A 19682-nucleotide genomic window follows, 5' to 3' on the forward strand; every position below is an offset into this window, starting at 1 on the left:
TACTTTTAATTTTCACTGTAAGCCTTTTTGTTCCCCTCGGATTTGGTAATGTGCGCATGTACACTTTGTTTTAAAATAATTCTTAAAAGTCCTATGCATGCCTCAAGGCAAACTCAAAGGCCACTTGCCTTAAGAAAATGCTTGGCATGCTCTGCTCAAGTCAGTGGACACATCCAGCACCTGCCTTGAACAGGAAGGGTCCACAGCTGGGGGTATAAAAAAACCTTTGATTCAGGCCTGCCTGGAAGGAGCTCAAATAGAAACAGGAGACAGACAAATTCAATCTAGGGTGTTGTAGGGGTCCAGACAAGAGCACTCAGCTCTGTATGCAGCTTCAGGGAGGGCTACTTGGAGGAGGCAGTGCCTGGGCTGAGTCCTGAGCCCAGGAATACTCAGCCAGGAGAAGGTAGAGTGAAGGCATTCCAGACAGAAGGAGCACCGTGAGCTCAGGGACTTGAAAGCAAAGGGTGTATCCGTATATAGAAGCACCTCGACATTACTGGGCAGTGCAGAGAAGCAGGAGGGACAAGCAGTGAGAGCGAAGGGTTGGCACCTGATGTATGAATACCTGTGGTGATACATTAAAGCTCAACCTCCTCAGGGAGGTAGGGGGTGTTGTTGTTGTTTTGGTTATCGTTATTATTATTTTATCTCCATTTTACAGAAAACACACATGAGGCTCAGGGCATTTAAGGAATTTGCCTGTGATCACACTACAGACCCTCTAAGTGAGGATTCAAGCCCACACAGCGAACCGTTAACTGAATTTTTTAGATTGAGCACTTGAATAAGGGCTGTTGGCCCGGAGAATAAATCAGAGGCAGAAGACTAGAAACACAGCTTACGAGGAAACTGCTATAACAGCCCAGAGCCACCACCCAGCCTGGGTGGCTCACTCGGTTGTCTGACTTGGACTCAGGTCATGATCTCACAATTTGTGAGTTCGAGCCCCGCGTCAGGCTCTGTACTGACAGCTCAGAGCCTGAAGCCTGCTTCAGATTCCGTGTCGCCCTCTCTCTTTCTGTCCCTTTCCTGCTTGTGCATGTGTGCTCTCTCTCTCTCAAAAATAAATAAACATTAAAAAAAATATATTTAAAAAAAATAGCCCAGAAAGTAGAGATGGTAGGAGCCTGAACTAAGACGGGGTCGGTGAGAGAAGATCAGAATGAACTTGGGAAATATTTAAGAGTTGGAATAATCATAGTTAACCTTTCATTGTGCTGCGGTCCAAAACTCGACTAGACTATGACTGCAGGGCCGGATCTTGGTCACTGCCGCATTTCCTGTGCTGGCTTCAGTGCCTGGCACATAGTAGGTGCTCACAAGGCACATGCCGAGTGGATGAATGAAAACTTACTCTTCTGGCTTGTATTGTCATACGTCCCACAGCAGACTATAAAACTCACACAAACAGGCTCTGTGTCTTATATAGCCTCGGCTTCCATTTCCAGGAGTCTAGAAGAGCACTTTGCACAAGGCCAAATACGCAATGTAAAATGTTCATTGGGCTGTACACTTCAGATTTGCTCACTTTATTGTATACATCTCAATGTATAATGTATATTTCAAATAAGCAATAAACAAAGGAACAGGCAAGCAAAGGCCTCTCAAGTGGGCCCCAAGTGCAAGGAAGTCCTGCCATGTGCATGGCATCTTAGGAGGGAGCAGAACTCTCTCTCTCTCTCTCTCTCTCTCTCTCTCTCTCACACACACACACACACACACTCACACATACACACACACACACACACATCCACCCTCCAATCAAGCTCTAGAACCTCCCCCCCACACAGGCACAAACATAGAAGTAACCACTATTTGATCTCTATCGCTGTAGGTTAGTCTGGTCTGTCCTTGAACTGTGTACAAGTAGAATCTGTACTCTGTGTGTCTGGCTTTTCACACTCAACAGTAGGTCTGCGAGATTCATCCGTGTTGTGGCGTGTGTCAGTACCTCATGCTTTTTCACTGCCAACCGCAGAGTCCACGGTGCGGCTAAACTATAGTTCACCTAGCCGTGCTCCTGTGGGTGGCCACCAGGGATGTTTCCAGTTTGGGACATTATGAATAAAGCTTTTAGGGACATCCTCACGCATGCCTTTATTTCTGTTGGGAACACCCAAGAGGGGGACCGCTGTGCTTTTGGTATAAGTGTCACGTTTAACTCAACAGGAAACTGCCGAACAGCCCTTCCAACCTGGGAGCTCTCTCTTCTCTCTCCCTTTTTCTTCTAAAGTTGATAATAAGGTTTACCTGGGATAACATGTTAACTCTGCAGCTTACCAGGGCCTTCCCATGGAAAGTCTGAATCAGTGTATCTGTTGGAGGTCAGGAATCTGTTTTTTAAATAAAGGTGCCAGGCATTTCTTGTCTTTAGGCAAGTTTTGGAAACAGTGCATGGGGCCATGTTTCCCAAATCCTGCAGGATTTAAAAAATGCCTACTCTGAGCCTTCATTCCCAGGTATTCTGTTAAAGCTCTGCAGGGATTCCAGTGTCCATGTGGGGGCGGGGACCACTGGTTAAGGGAGCGTGAAGAGGAAAAGGCTTTGAGGTCAGACAGACCTGGGATAGTCCCAGTAGACGTCATGTCTCAGGTGGGTGTTGCTACATAAAACCACCCCATCCCTACAGAACGGGTGGCTTAACCACTGTTTCATTGCCTCTCGCTGTTCTGCTGGTCTTGCCTGGGAAGTTTCATGCAAGTACAGTCAGATGGTGACCAGGCCTGGGTCCTCTGAGGGCTTGACCGTAACCCCAAAGCGGACCATCTGGACCACTCCCTCTTCTTCCAGTCTCCGAGCCTCCTCTCTCCCCCATGGCCTTTCCCCTTGTCTCTTCAGTGGCACCTCAGGGTTCCCCAAAGTGTTCCAAGAGGGAGGAGCAGAAGCTACCGGTCGTCTCAAAGACTAGGTCGGCATTGGCACGCTGCGTCTGCATTCTATTAGCACCAGGCTGCCCCAGACTTGTGGGAGTGGACCACACAAGGGCGTGAATCCCAGGAGATGTGGTTCGCGGGGGCCAGCTCTGAGACTACCTCCCACAAATAGCGTCTACGTCATAGGGTTACTATGAGGACTAAATAAATTCATATACGTGACATGTTCAGAACGGTACCTGAAGCATAGTAAGCGCTTCAAAACTATCAGCATTTATTATTATGCCCACAACCCTATGTTGGCAAATTTTTTTCTGTAAAGAGCCAGGGAGTAAATGTTTTAGGCTTTGCAGGCGATACGGTCTCTGTTGCAACTACTCCACCCTGCCATTGTCACATGGAGGCATTCATAGATAATACATAAATGAAAGAATATGGCTGTGTTCCAATAAAACTTTATTTACAATGACTAGTGTTCGGCCAGGTCTGGCCATCTTTCTTGGGTCCCCTCTTTTCCTATCACTTGAGCCTCCCCGTACTGGCCAGTCTCTCAAAATAGTCTCCCTGGTCCCGGCCTTCGTCTAGCCCCTGTCAGGGAATTCGTGATCGTGGAACACTGACAGTGTGCTGGGCTCTGTGCTGGGGGTGCTGGGAATCCATCACATATAACCTCACGAAGCCCAACTATCACCCTTTGAAGTTAGCTCTGGCAGTGACAAGTGGTGCCTGATAGGGGTCTTTGTACCCTGCCCCCTTTGGGGAGACTGCCCCCAGTCTCCCCAAAGCCGCCCCAAATGAACATATAGTTTAATTAAAATGCAGGTACAGTGCAGCTTTGAGAAAAGCCTCCTAGCCCTTCCCTGATGGCCACCTGGGATTAGTATTATTCTCAGTTTACAGATGAGGAGGCTCAAGTGGCCTCTATGGAAGCAAGGTCCGAAGATCTTGGAGACCCCTTCCGGCTGGGACTCTATGTTGCTCTTCTGCGGCAGGCACCAAATGACAATAATCCTCAGATATGTACCGGAAGAGAATGTCACACACTGAACATACAAAGTCGACCACAAGGGCCATGTAGCCATTCTGTTAAGATTTGAAATATACATATCCTTTGACCTAATGATTCCACTTCTGGAAAGGTAGGTTGTAGAATTACTCACACAGATACACAAAGATACGTTACATTCAAGGATGTTGTTCACTGCATCATTGTTCTTAAGAGCAGAGACCTGGAGATGTGTCAGCTATCTGCCATGAAAGGATCAGATAAATAAATTATGGTTCTTTGATCCAGGGGAGTGCCACCAAGCTATTAAAGAACGAGAGAGTTTTGAAGCTGCCAACCGTCTGCAAAATAAGAAGCTTGAACCCTAGTGGGTAAATGGTGTATACAGTGGTAGCTCATTCCTGTTTTAAGTATATATGTACCTGCAATATACAGTCAGTATTTGCATAGGAAAGGTCTAGAAGCACATACACCAAACTGTTGTAATTAATCATGGGAGATAAAAGAATGGCGACTCTCACCTAAGCTCTCGATTTCTATAGTATGTAAAAACTTTTCTTAAACATTTTTTAATGTTCATTTATTTTTGAGAGAGAGAGAGAGAGAGAGAGAGAGACAGTGCAGGCAGGGGAGGGGCAGAGAGAGAGAGAGGGAGACACAGAATGTGAAGCAGGCTCCAGGCTCTGAGCTGTCAGCACAGAGCCGACGCGGGGCTTGAACCCATGAACCATGAGATCATGACTTGAGCAGGAGTAGGACGCTTCACTGACTGAACCACCCCGATGCCCTTGTAAAAACTTTTTTAAACAAACTTTCGGCTTTTTACTCAGGTAGAGAGAATTGTACTTTGAAGGTCAGCCTGCCAATCACCCAGCTTCAACAATCAATTCAAGACAAGTCCCATTTCTGGTAAAACCCCATCCACTTCTCCCCTCCTATGTTATATTGAAGCAAATCCCCAACTAATATCATTCCTTCCATAAATACTTCAACATGTGCCTCTAAAAGATAACTATTTTTATTTTTTATTTTTTTTTAACTTTTTTTAACGTTTATTTATTTTTGAGACAGAGAGAGACAGAGCATGAATGGGGGAGGGTCAGAGAGAGAGGGAGACACAGAATCCGAAACAGGCTCCAGGCTCTGAGCGGTCAGCACAGAGCCCGATGCGGGGCTCGAACTCACAGACCGCAAGATCATGACCTGAGCCGAAGTCAGCCGCTTAACCGACTGAGCCACGCAGGCGCCCCAAAGATAACTATTTTTAAAAAGTAGCCACAATACCTTTATCACACCTAAAAAAATAATTCTTTAATATCATCAAATGTCCAGTAATTTCCAGTTATCTCATAAAAACATGACTTATTTTTGCAATACGAAAAAATAAAGCTTGCAAAAGAAAAAAATGTCAATCCAGACAGTAGACTAGTACAACTTTCCTGGAGGTTTGTTTAGTGATACTTATCAAAAGCCTTAAAACTGTGCTTATCTTTTGACCCGGGAGTGCCAACCCATGAATTTATTCCAAGGAAACGAAAGAGGGGCACAGATACCGTTCGCCAGGGTGTGTGGTGCCTGTTACAGAGAAGTTGCTTGAAAAATATTTGTTGGATCTGAGGTTGAGCCGCAGCTTGTCCTTTGCAGCTTTGTTTGTAAAAGGAAAAACTGAAAGCATCAGGAACACATGACATGAGGGTACTGGCTAAGTAAGTGACGGCAGACCCATGAAATGAAATGTCCTGCCATTTAAAATCAGGTTGTAAGAGCACATGTAGCTCCCCCTCCTTCAATGGGTGCAACTTAGCCCCCCTCCCCTGGAATGTGGAGACGTCTACGCAGTGGAGTGCAAAAGGGAGAACACTACTTTACCCTGGAGAAATCAAGCTCCCTTACCTTAACACCAGCAGTGATAAATCATGTGGATATCAGGTATTCCCTGATCTGATGTAAGGGGCACCTCACCCTTGTGCTCTTTTCTCACAAAAACCGCAACCCTGGTCTCATCGTTAGAAAAACATCAGACAATGGGGCGCCTGGGTGGCTCAGTTGGTTGAACGTCTGCCTTCGGCTCAGCTCATGATCTCGCAGTCCTTGAGTTCAAGCCCCGCATCAGGCTCTGTGCTGATAGCTCAGAGCCTAGAGCCTGCTTCGGATTCTGTGTCTCCTTCTCTCTCTGCCTCTCCCCTGCTCATGCTCTGTCTCTGTCTCTCTCTGTCTCTCTCTCTCTGTCAAAAATAAATAAACTTTAAAAAAAAAAAAGAAAGAAAGAAAAACACCAGACAAGCCCACATTGAGGGGCATTCTACAAAATCCCTGAGGAATGTTCTTCAAAACTGTCCAGGTCACGAAAAACAAGGCAAGACTCAGTGTCATGGACTAGAGGGGCTGAAGGAAATGACTTCGACTGAATGCCACGTGGGACCCAGAGGGGGTCCTGGAACAGGAAAAGGACATTTGTGGAAGAACTGGGAAAATCCTAACAAAGTCCGTAGTGTAGTTAATGATATTTTACTAATGTTAATGTTTCCATTTTGGCAAACAGACTGTGGTTATACAAACGAGCTGTTAACGTTAGGGGAAGCTAGATGAAGAATATATGGGAACTCTGTTGCTCTGTCTGCTGTAAATGTAAAATCATTAAAACATTTAATATTAGGGAGCAGCTGAGTGGCTCAGTCAGTTACGCGTCTGACTTAGGGTCTCACAGTTTGTGAGTGCGAGCCCTGCATCAGATTCCACGCTGGCAGTGCGGTCTGCTTGGGATCCTCTCTCTCTCCCTCTCTCTGTCCCTCCCCTGCTTACTCTCTCTCTCTCTCTCTCTCTGTCTCTCAGATAAATAAATAAACTTCAAAAATTTTTTAGTATTATTTTTTTGGAGAAAAACCAGAATGTATGTATTTATTAGCGTAGAGATATATTTATGATATGTTAAGGGAAAATCTGTGGATGGCCTCATACAGTTTCTGCCGAATGAGCCCATTTTTGTAAAAAAAAATGTACTAACAAGGTGTGTGTATACACGTGAGTGGATGTACCTGCACATACACACATAGGCAGGAAAACAAAAGCCTGGAAGCATATACTTCCGCGGCTGTAGCCTCCAGGGGCCAGGCAAGTAAGGAGAGCAGCGATTCGGGTGACAGCTGGAATGTTCGTGGTCCTTCTAAAATGGACCATGACCTCGTGGTGCCAGCCAGCTGCGGTCCCGCGGGACCCGGTCTGGCGAGATCTTCTCATTTTCCAAAAGAAACCCAAATCCAGGTTGTTACCCCAACGTCCAGGGCCCTCTCAGCTGTGGGAAAGAGTCGTTCAGGGTCTCACAGCCAAGGAGAAGAGGCAGGCAACACAGGCGACCAGCTGGACTGCCCCCGCCTTGGCCTCACCATCTGCACCGGGGCCTGGAGGACAGCCAGCTGTCCGGGGCAGGGAGAGGCTGCCGCTTTCCGGCCTGCGGGCCTGCGTGCGGCCAGGCTGAGGGGTGGAGGCTCATTGCCTGCATGCCTGGGTTCTGACCCTCTGGTTCACCAGGTCGCTATGCGGGCAGTCGCTCTGTGGGTGTGCGTGTGGGCGTGTGGTATGGACATAGCATCTCCTTGGGCATCCGTGTCTGTGCATGTCCGCGTGGGTCTATCTTTCAGGGTATACATAGGCACAGCCACGTTATGTTTCTACACGCGTATTGGCATGCTGATCCATGGGTCCGTGACTGCATACATGAGGGTAATACACAGGCACACATCTTTGTATCTGTTGCAACCGTGTGAGATGATGCCACACGTTTGTGTCTGTGAGCAGCTGCGCGAGCTGGCTGGCCCCGATGCCCGCGTATCTGTGTTTCTACGGGACTGCCTATGTGTTTATGCTGGCTGTGCGTGTGTCTGCTCTGTTCAGTTGAATTGCATCTGCCTGCACGTCTGTTGTGTGTATGGGGGTCTTGGTTGTGTCTGTGCCTCTGTGTGAGTACATTCCAGCCATTGTGTCTGTGTGTTGTGTTTGGCTGAGTGTTCCTGTGTGTGTGCGTGTGTGTGTGAGTGCTGGATGCTGGGGGGCCTGCCCACTACAGCCAGGCCCATTCTGAGCCCTGGAGATATAACAGTGGGGGGTTGGGGGGTCAAGGTTTGAGTCACTCACGATCAGTGCCAGCTTCTCAATGCCCTGTGCCCGGTTCTTGTAAGTTGCCATAAGAAGCACGTAGAGTCCAAGCACCCCCCTGCCAGCCCCTGAGCCCCAATCACCGGGTGAGAAGCACAAGGGTGACCAGCTGCAGGGGCCGGGCTTGGGGGACCCCAGAGTCCGCTCCTAGTGCACAGACACAGTGCAGCTAGCCACCAGCCTGCCTTGGCCTGGCTCCTCCCGTGCCCTTGGCCTGCCAGTCTTTGGCCCAGGACACAGCCCTCACAGCCTGCTACCACTGCATCATCTCCCACAAGTACTGCCCGAAGGCCATTTGTTTATAGGAGACGAGTGCGGCGTAGCCTGATTTGATCACTCCCCAAACACAGGCTTCTGGTACAGGAAGCCTGTCTGGTCATCCTTCCTATGAAGTGACTCGGGGGTGGGAGGGAGGATGGGAGAACCAAGGAGACCGGTAAGTGAGGGGCAGTTTGGGCACGGTAAAAGAAACAGGAAGTCTCAGAGCCTTGAGGCCGGAGGGGCCCTTGGAGACCAATCCCCTGTTTTATAAATGGAGACCCTGAGCCCAGACAAGGCAAGATCCTGACCTGAGGCAACACAGCAAGGCCCGGGCAGAACTAGCATCGCCTTTAGAGACCTGGGTAGTTATAAAATTCACAGGCCATAGGATTCATTCATTCATTCATTTAACAAGTATGAATTGAGCACCTACTATAGCCAGGCCCATTCTGAGCCCTGGAGATATAACAGTGGACAAGACAGACACGGTCCTTACCCTCACGGAGCTTATACTCCAGAGACAGACGGTAAACAATGAAGTTAATGTCAAATCATGTAAAGGATACGAAATAAGAATATGCTTCATGATACATATGGTACCAGTGGGTACCGTGCTAGGCCACACAGAGAGAGAACATTCTCGTCATTAAGGAAAATCCTTCCGACGGCACTGATCTAGAGAGTGAACAGAGGGACTGCGGTATTGGAGGGCCGAGGACGGTGACATCTGGGCTGTCCTGATGAGGAGCCAGCCAAACAGCCACGTGCCAGGAAGGGACAGCAGGTGCAATGTCTGTGAAGTAAGAATGAGCACAGTGTGTTCAAGGGACAGAAGAACGGTGAGGAGAGAGGACAGTGAGACGGGGTTGGGGAGGTTCACATGGGCCTTTGGGGCCTTGATAAGGTGTTTCTGTTCTATTTTCGGGGCACCAGGATGCCATGGGCAGGGAGGGAGTCAAGCAGGGGAGTGACATGGTTTTTAAAATGTATAGAGAATGGATTCATGGGGAGGGCGTAACAAGAATGGGAGGACAGAGACCTGAGGAGAATGCCGTCACATCGCAGAGAGGACGGTGACTGCAGTTGGTGATGGGGGAGAGGGAGAGAGCCACCAGCCATAATCAAAACTTAGGGTGCTGGACCAAGCCATACCTGAAGCTAAGATCTGCCTGATTCCCAAGCTCCCATTTCTTCTCTGCTTTTGAGTACCAAGCACTGACGTGAACACCTTCATGAGCACCACCCACCTCTTTCCCCTCCCCCACAGGCTGCCTGAGAAGCCTCCAGTCTCTGTATAGAGCACTCAGACCGGTTCCCCAGGCTTCACTCAGTGCCCCAGGTCCAGTTGCTGTTCCAGGATTTTGCCCCCTCACCGCATCTTGGGGCTGATAAGATAGGCCCATCTGTTGCCTTGGGTTTGTGGGAAGAGGCTTTATGTCACTGGTGGTTCATTAACTTTCCCCACCATGATGGTTATCTCGGAGCTGGTGAGGAGGAGGCAGGAGGAACCAGCTCGCTCTGGTTCCAGGGGGCCCTAAAGGAGAAGGCTTGGGCTTTACTTGATGTGGGAGGGACTTTGGTTTGGTCTCAGGAAGAACTTCTTTTCTACAAAAAGCTGACGGCATAGCTGTGCGTTACTAGTGGAGGCGACTCCCAAGGGCCCCAGAGTGGTGCAGGTAACCCACTCCCTAGAATGGGTACTGCAGAGACTGCTGTCTGTCCCTCTCATGCTCAAAGCTCATGCTTCCTCGGGAGCTTTGCACTCGTCCTTCTCTCTGCTGGAATGTTCTTCCCCCAGGACCCCATCTCCACTAGTGGGCATTGACACCCTGAAGTCTGGTGTGTCTGTCTCCTTCTGGACCCCGAGTCTGAAACCATGCCTAGCACGTGGTAGAGGCTCCCATGAGGTTTCCAGAATGAATGGGAGGCCCAAGTGAGCATCCCCTGGCGGCCACCATTTAGAGAGCTTGCTCTGTGCCGGGCACCTTACCGCATGCCCTTACCACATCCCCAGTGGCCCTTGGAGGAAGACATCTTCACTCCTGTTGGCTGGATCCAGAAACCGAAGCTGGGGGAGGTAAGGTCACGTGCACAGGCGGTTTGTAGCGGCCCTGCCCGGGAGAGGCCCGGTAAGGACGAAGGAAGGGCCAAGGTTGGGTGAGGCTGCAGGCACACCGACTTTCCACATGACAGCTCCCCATTCATCCCCAGACCTCCACTTCCTGCCAAGCCCCACCCAGGCACCCCCACTCGCCCGAAGTCCTCAGGTATGACCACTTGCTCAAGGGCACTCGCTGTGGTGCCTGGTGGCGGAACCGGCGAGCCAGAGTCACGCAGCTAAGGAAAGGGACACAGCTGAAAGTCGCGCCCATCCTGACCCTGGCAGGGCCCTGCTGGCAGACTGAGCCCTGGGCATGCCCGTGGCTCCACAGTCACAGGGCAGGCAGACCTGCCCGTGGAGTGCACTTGGCCATGCCCTGGGCTCACAGCAGCTGGGTGGATTTGGACAGCCTCTCCGAAGAAAGAATGGGGCTCACTCTTAGTGATCCACCAGGATTCCTTCCTGACCGGCCCCACCAGGGGGTGGGACTGTCCAGGCCGAGAGGGTGGCTGAGGAAAAGGTTGCGAGAAAGCTGGTTCCGTCCTCCCAGCAACCTCTGAGCGGCGCCAGGAATTAGGACCAGAGTCCCCATCACTATCTGACCTTTCAACTGCACACAAGTGTGACTTTTATCACGAGAGAGCGAAAAAGCAGTACGTGTTATAAGAATAACACCTGTCAACACCCAATGCCAGAACCATTCTAGGCACTAACTCACACAACTCGCCGAGGAGAGAGTTGCCATCACCCCCATTTTCCAGCTGGGGAAACTGAGGCCCAGGTAACGTGACCAAGTCCACAGTGAGCAGGGGAGCCAGGACTCACACCTGGTATGCTAGGGTTCGTGATACCCACCCACCGCCCAGCCCCAGCAGGCTGAAGTTCTGGATGCAAACTGTAAAGGGTTGTGTACTAGTGAAGAGCATCTTTGGTCCTCAGAGCCTAATCTGCATGGTGGCCATGGGACCGTGACCCTCATGTCTTGTCCTTGACTGTAAGTGCCTCGCGCACAAAAGAATGCGTCACAATCACCTTTGCTTCCACAGGCCCCGGTCCAGAAGGACCACATGACACAGTGTGCCATATGATGGTGAGAAGTGCAGGCTCCCGTTGGTGCAGGCACTTTGAACGACTGTTTAGTGGAACACACACAAACTAAACAGATGTGTGCCCAGTGACCGAGTCAGCCTGCTTCTGGGTATCAACCCAACAGAAATGGGCACTTGTGTCCACCCAGAGAAATGTACAAAAACATTCACAGTGGCCTTATTTCCAATTTTTTTAAATGTTGATTTATTTTTGAGAGAGAGAGAGATGGAGGATGAGCAGGGAAAGGGCAGAGAGAGGGAGACACAACACCCAAAGCAGGCTCCAGTCTCCCAGCTGTCAGCACAGAGCCCCACGCGGGGCTCGAACCCACAGACTGTGAGATCATGACCTGAGCCGAAGCCGGATGCTTAACCGACTGAGCCCCCCGGGCGCCCCACGTAGTGGCTTTATTTGTAATAGCCAAGAACCAGAGACAGGAATGTGGTATGGTCACACCATAGTATATTCACACACCCAGTCACACTCAGCAGCAAAGACTAAACTACTGATAAGTGCAGCAAAAACTCAGAAGCCGTGTTGAGGGCAAGGAGCCAGACGCAAAAGGGAACGTACTACAGGAATCCGTCGGCAAGAATTTCGAGAAGAAGCAAGTGAATCTGTGGTGCTGAAAGACCAGTGGCTGCCTCTGGTGGAGGGCATTTCGTGGGAAGGTGGGGGGCCTGGTGGGCTGCCGGACCTGCTCTGGAGGTTGGTCCAGGCTGTGGTCACACACGTGCGTCCCATTTATGGAGTTTATGGTGTGGGACTCATAGGACATACGTTTTCCAAAAAGTGAGTAACTATGAAAAAAAGAAATGCAGGCTTGGGAGCCTAGCTTAAATCTCGCTGTCGCTTCCGAGCTGGGTGGCCTCGGTTAGGTACCTTTCCTGGCTCGCTGGGCCCCCATCGCTCAGGACGAGGATAACACCACTACTGTAACAGCGGGGTTCTCTCGAGGGGCAAAATGGGGCGTAAAGCACTTAGCACAGTGCCTGGCCCAGAGGAAGCGTTCAATGATTGGTAGCTATTATCGATAATGAAAGATTTGCACCACAAATCGTGAGGCGTTTAGTCCACAAATATTTACTAAGCGCTCCATGTGCCAGACGCTGGGCTGGGCTGTGCAGACAGAGCAGGGAACAATAGACTTAGCCCTTTCTGTCATGAGTTGACGTTCTGGTTCTTTCACCCGGTCAACACGCACGGCCCGTGACTTGCTCACGGTTGCACAGCTGATAAACACTTCGGCCAGGGCTCACATTCAGCCAGTCCGGCTATTCCAGAGGTTCCTGAAGATAGTCCCTGCCCAGCCCCTGGCCCTCTGTGCCTGTCACCATGAGAGGGAAATGGCAGTTCTGGGAGTTAAAATCCATGAGGGGGTGTGAGTTAATGAGTAATCCGCAGCTGCCATGCCTCCCAGTGGGAGAACGGGGGTATATGCCCCACCTCTTCAGGGTCCCAGGGGGATTAGTAGCAACCTGCTCACTACAGCGCATTGTACTAGCCTCCCTCCCTCCCCAGTCTACTTCCTTACCTGCCTACTGGTACTTTCTGGGGTCACATCTCCCCACAAAACGATTTGTCCCCAAATCCCCAAATCAGAGTCTGCTTTTTAGGAAATCCACCTGAGAGAGCTGGCCGTTGGCCACGTGGTGGGGAAGCAAAGAGATTGAGGATGGTCCCTGGCTAGGAGGCTTGGGTCCAGCTGCCCTCCAGACAGCTAGTCATGAAGGCTTCTCTCTTTCAGGAAGGTCCTGCAGAGAGCAGGGAGCCTTGCTGTGGCCTCGACATCACCTGGCTGCCCTCCCCAGTCCTGAGTTTGCCGGTGGCCTCCATCACAGAGGGGACGAGGCTGGCTCTCAGCAGGACTGCTCATCTAGAGTACCTCTTGGAGAAGCAGGTGGCTCAGGCGTTCCCACTGCCCTCCCCTGCCCTGAGCACCCAAGACACCCAGCCCTGGCCCCATAGTGCTCTGGCCCCTACTCTCGGCCAGATGACAAGCCCTGAGGCCAAGTGGCCTTCCCTGATGGTCTCTGAGGCCCGATTTTTCTTCTTTTCCCCTGCCCCCATGCTTCCTACCTGTGTTCCGTTCCTACGGCCTCCAGGACTTTGTGACCTTTGTAGGGGCGGGCAGGCTCTTCTGGAGTCTGGTGTTGGGACCATAGGGCACCGGGTGGTTTCCAATCCAGCATCTGGGGTGTGGGTAGCAGATCCTTATTGGCAGGCCAGGGAGATGCTGCAGGCCTGGATTCCAAAGGTCGGGATCTTCAAGTCCATCCTTCTGTGAATCCTCCCAAACTCTGTGCCGATAGCCATGGCAACAGGAATGGTAATAGTGTCTCCTTATTAGGAGATGGGATCTTTACAGAAGTGATCAAGTCGAAATGAGGTCATTCAGGCAGGCCTCCTCCGACATCACGGCATGCTTATAAAAGGGGGAAATTTGGACACAGAGACAGACAGACGTGCACAGATGGAAGACAGCCATGTGCAAGCCAGGGAGAGAGGCCTGGAACGGATCCCTTCCCTCACAGCCCTGGCAACACTTTCATTGGACTTCCGGCCTCCAGAACAGTGACACAGTAAATTTCTGTTTAGTTCCCCAGTCTGTGGTGCTTTGTCATAGCAGCCCTAGCAAATGAATATATTTAGGAATATATGTTGAGATATATTTCATATGTCACAAAATTCACTGATTCTTTTTTAATGTTTTTTTTTTTTTTTAGCGTTTGTGTTTGAGATAGAGAGAGAGAGAGAGAGTGTGCAAGCGGGGGCGGGGCAGAGAGAGAGGGAGACACAGAATCCGAAGCAGGCTCCAGGCTCTGAGCTGTCACACAGAGCCCAACGCGGGGCTCGAACTCATGAACTATGAGATCATGCCCTGAGCCAAAGTCGGACACTCAACCAACTGAGCCACCCAGACACCCCTCCACATTTTCTTTATCCATTCATCTGTTGATGTAGAATCTAATTTATTTTATTTTTTTAAAGTTTATTTAAATAAACTCTATACCTAATGTGGGGCTCAAACTCTGAACCCTGAGATCAAGAGCCACATACTCTTCGGACTGAGCCAGCCAGGAGCCCCTAATTTTACTTTAGAAAAAGGATTTGAGGGGCGCTTGGGTGGCTCAGTGGGTTGAGCTTCTGACTTTGGCTCAGGTCATGTTCTCATCATTCGTGAGTTCGAGCCCCGCGTCTGGCCCTGTGCTGATGGCTCAGAGCCTGGAGCCTGCTTCGGGTTCTGTGTCTCCCTCGCTCTCTGCCCCTCCCCCACTCATGCTCGCTTGCTGTCTCTCTCTCTCTCTCAAAAATAAATAAACACTTTTAAAAAATGTGTACTGGAAGGGACAGAGGATGAGTCTCCAGCCATTGAAGAGAGATAATCGTTGCTGACATTGGAAAGGAAAAGATGGGTTGAATACTAAGGAGAAAGAAAAAATGTTCCTGAGCCTTCTCGCCCGAATTCCTGCTTCCCTGCTGACCCCCAGTGTCCCAGGGACAGGGACCACGTAGGCTGCGTTCTCGGCTGCCTTCCCGGTGGGGCCCAGACCAAGGCCAGTGCTCAGAGAAACTGTGGACTATCCTCTGAGGGTGGCGGGCCCGCCGCTGTGGAAAGGGGTGCGCTAGGCTCCCGTGGCCCTGCCTAGGTCTCCAGTCACTACAGCCTTCTCTCTCCCCACCTGAAGGCTCATTCCAGCCAGACTTTGGCAACCTGCTTCATGCATTGATGGGAAGCTCACTCCCTCATGAGGTGGTCTCCCACTACCAAGAGCTCGGCATGCTTCAAGGTAAAAGCGCTCAGGGGGCACCTGGGTGGCTCTGTCGGTTGAACATCTCCCTCTCGAGAGAGAGAGAGAGAGAGGAGAGAGAGAGAGTCCGATTCTTGATTTTGGCTCAGGTCATGATCTCGCGGTTTGTGAGTTCGAGCCCCGCGTCGGGCTCTGTGTGACAGCTCAGAGCCTGGAGCCTGCTTCGGGTTCTGTGTCTCCCTCTCTCTCTTCTCCTCCCCCACTCATGCTCTGTCCCTCTCTGTCTCTCAAACAATGAATAAACGTTAAAAAAAAACTTTTTTAAAGTTAAAAAATAAATAAAAATAAAAAATAGTGCTCAGAGGGACAAAGCACTGCCAAGGTCCCACGGCAGGTGAGAGGCACGATCAGGGCTCCGGCTTATTGTATGCCCCATACCCTCCTTGTTAACTCACAGCACCAGCAGCAGACTGAAGCCCGGGACTCCCCAGCTTAGCTGATGGTGGGGTCCCCGCTCCCCTAATCCATGGGAGCAGCCTACAGGGCCCATCTTGGCCGGACCAGCTCCATCTCCCGGTTCTGCTTGTTTATAAAAGCTTTCTCTGGACATTTGTGACGACGCGTTGAAACAAAGCTGTCTGTGTTTCCTTGAGTCTGTCTGGATTTCATCCTGCTTATATTTAGCAGTGGAGAAATCTACATTTGTCACCCAAGGTGATGCCTTAACTGTCAAGAACTGTGCCCTGATGGTGGAATTTTAGGTGTGGTGGCTGAAATGTGGCCCTAGGCCTGGAGGAGGGGCTGTTTCAGATTCTCCTGGAGGTGGTGAGGGGGGGAGTGGTCCGGCTCGTCTCAGTCTAAGGAAAGGGCCACGCTCTGCCCCACCCCCGGGGCTGAGAGAAGGTACAAGAGCGTTTCTCAGGAATGAGCTTCAGAGGGAGCCAAGAGGGGGGAGGGGGTGGCGGGGGCAGACCCAGGCTCCCCTCCCACGGGACTGGCATTCTTTCCTGGAAACCTTGCAAGATGTCTGTGTGGCTCCCTGCTGTGGCCCGGGGTTCCACGGCATCCCCGAAATGCCGGGAAGGGCGGGCACGCTGGGCCAAATGGCTGCTGCCCCCATTGCCCCGAATTATGTGCAGCTGAATGGGTGGGCCCCTCCTACTTCATCTGAGTCCCAAGAATGCTGTCATCTGGCCACCCACAGCCTTATCAGCTTGGCCTTTCTCAGGATTGCTGGGACAAGGGGCGTGGGCGTTCTCAGGACTCCAGGGGATGCTGGGAATGCGTCTTTGCCTCCCCAAATCGCCGGCTCTCAAAGCTGGACGGACCTTCAGCTCCCTCCTCACTGAAGGGGAAACTGAGGTCCAGAGGGGACAGGGGCTTGCTTGCGGTCATGACCGATGTTTCAGTGCAAGGGGCCCTTGCTTCTCAACCTTCTCCCTAGAAAAGAGTGCAAACCATGCCACTTGGGGACCGCGTCAGGGGGCAGCGCCCCTCAGAAGCCCCAGTCACAGCATCGGAGGCTGGTGGTGATGGGGTTTCAGTGGGAAGGGCCAGCTGGAGTTGACAGAGCACTGGGCGAGGAGCCAGCAGGCTGGGCTTTAGCCCCTGCTCACCCAGACTTGCTGGAAGGATCCCTAAGGAACTTCTCCTTCCAGTTTAGGAGGCTGGAGGCCAGAGGGGTTAAGCAGGAAAAGGTGAGGTCAGCACAGCAGGTGTTAGATACGAGGTCAGATCACTCTGGGCCTCGTGGGTGGAGTTGGGGCCCCGAGGAGCCCATAAAGCGGGGGAGGGAGAGATCTGACTTCATTCCTTCACTTGCCTCTTAATTCCGGCTGTCGGTTCACTGTCCTTGCTTCCTGACCGGGGAGATCAGCGCCTTAAACAAACCCAAACCTCTGAGAACACAGGGGGTGAGGCAGGGCAACCGGGCCTTGTGCACAGCGCTGCCAGGCGGATTCGGGTAAATCCTCTCTCCTTCCGTTCCCCCTACCACCTTCTCTCCCAATGTTCCTTCCCAGACAGACCAAACATTCTCACGGAGAGGAAGGGTGCCCCCGCAGCCACTTGGAGGTGTGTGGGGTGGTGGGAAGAAACTGGTATCAGCTGTACTTGTCCAGGTACTGTTTGGGGAACCAGGGCGATTCCCTTCCCGCCTCTGAACCTCAGTTTCCTCAAGTGTAGAGTGTAAAAGAGCCACAGGCCAGCTGCCAGTCCACCTTCCTCCGGTTCGGCTCCCGGGTCCTGCCTGCGTAGGAATCTACTGAAAACACAAATTCAGTTCTGACCATCTTCCCGCTCAACGCCTCCGCACAGCGCTTTGCAACATACCCAGAGTGACACTTGGTTGGCCCCCATGGCTTCCTGGACCTAACACTTGGCTCCGCTCCCCTCTCCTGCTCCATTTCTCTCCCCTGCCAGCTTCCCTTCTGGAGTTTCAAAATGTCTGCTCTTTCCTGGCCTTGGGGCCTTTGCACTCGCTGTCCCCTGCCTGAACTATGTTTGCGGGACACCCTCTCTGAGTCAACTTCCTCATCTGTCCCCTAAACCTGCCTCTCTGCCCTTGGCCCTCGGAGCTACCTGCTTGCTTCCTGCCCGGTACTCAAGGCTTTGAGGATGGGAATGCTTGCCCCATGCCTGGCTCCTCCCCGCCCCCCCCCCCCCCCCCCGCCCCAGGCCACAAGCCACAGTGGATGGGGCAGCAGATCACCTTGTGCCCGTCTCTGCCTCCTCAGCTCTGGCCTGGCTGGAAGTGGGACACTGGAAGTGTTCAGGGATTTAAAAAAAAAAAACAAAAAAACAAAACCCAGATTCTGGAGTGCCTCCTGTGTTTTCAGAAGGGCTGAGGGCTGAGCCAGGGTGTGGCACCAGGGCAGATCCGGAGTGGGCCCTGTCCAGGGAGGGGCCTGGGACTGAGAAAGCCTCTGTGGCCTTTTCGGAGCCACTTGCCCCTGAATGGGTGGACCGGGGTCCCAGGGGCCTTGCACCCAGCCAGACAGGTTCCCCAGCCAGTTTGGCAGGATTGCTGTGGCCAGTGTGGAGCTCTGCACCTGTGGCCTGGTTACCTGGTAAAAGGTTTTAGACTCTGGGCCCAGGGGATCTGGCCTCAGTCCCCCGGCTCTCTGGCCTTCTCTGCATGAACCTCAACAACATCCACCCGGTGATTCCTACTTGGGCTGGGGGCCAGCAACGATGGAGTGGCGAGGACGGGTCCCCGGCCTTTTGTGGAGTTTACAGGGCGGGAATATCAAGTTGTACCCAGTGGCTGGGGTGTGGGAGGAGGGGAGCAAGGGGTCTCTTGCAAAAGCTCTACCTTAGTTTCCCCAACCCAAGATAAGATTCTGAGGGTAGTGGCTAATGTAGAGGTGATCCAGAAAACACCCATGGGTGCATGGCGAGGTGAGACGCAGAGGGGAAGGAGCCCAGATGGGTGGCATTGGTTGGCAGGCCCCCAGGTGTGGGCACCTGGGGCTGCTCCCCCCGCCCCCTGTGCAGATCCCCCCAGGGTCAGCCCAGTCCCACTGCCAGCCAGCCAAGGTACTGACCCACCAACTCCTGCCAGGCGTTGGCTGCTGCAAGGTTGGGGATGATAGGATTAATTCTGAGGTTCCCCTCTGGTGCAGTGTGTCACTGACAAAGCACTTCCTGGGTGTAGCCTGGGATGGGTTCAATGACAGCATCTGCTCCAACTTTTAAGGCCCTTTCTGAGGCCATCTAAGGAGTGGCACGTTCTACAAATCATACCTCTTCCCCTCATCCCTCACCGTGACAAGATGCGCAGCTGAAACTTTTAGGGGACGTCCGGTTGTCCCCAAGGTTATTCAGAATAAACGCTAGTCTCTATGGTCAAAGCAGCCAGCAATGGTCCGAGCCTTAAATGAGTTGGATCCCACTTGCGTTCAGCCTCGTCCAGCCTGCCTGTCTCTGCCTGCGCTCGGTTCCAGCCGGGCTGCCTTCCAACAGTTCCCGGCACCTCAGTGGCCTTTTCCAGCCTCGAGGCCTTTGGTCATTCCTACTGCCCATAGCATCCACTTCGCCCTGTCGTTTCTGTTCTCACCTGGTCTTGCTCAGGCAGCAGTCTCCTGACCAACACCCCTTTATACTGGGACACACGCCCTGTGGCCTCCTTGTCCCTGTATTTCAGATGGGGTTAGGTGTTTGCCTGTTGAGTGGCCCTGTCTGCATGCTATGGTACCCAGTCACTCAGGAATGTTTGCTGAAGGAATGAACAAACACTCCACAGCGATCCAGAACCAGACTCCCAGGCCCGCAGGTGCCCCTAACTCAGAGCACAACCTGGTCACCGTCTGCTATGTGCCATGTCTCCGGCCATGAGGGGCCACTCCCCAGACGTAATTATCAAGGGAGATCTGCTCTTCACATTCCCGGAGCCAGAAGCACAAGCAAGCTCTAGATCAATCAGGGCCATCACCTTCCGAATGAAG

Source organism: Prionailurus viverrinus, chromosome E1 (genome assembly GCF_022837055.1).
Source record: "Prionailurus viverrinus isolate Anna chromosome E1, UM_Priviv_1.0, whole genome shotgun sequence".
Classification (NCBI taxonomy): domain Eukaryota; kingdom Metazoa; phylum Chordata; class Mammalia; order Carnivora; family Felidae; genus Prionailurus; species Prionailurus viverrinus.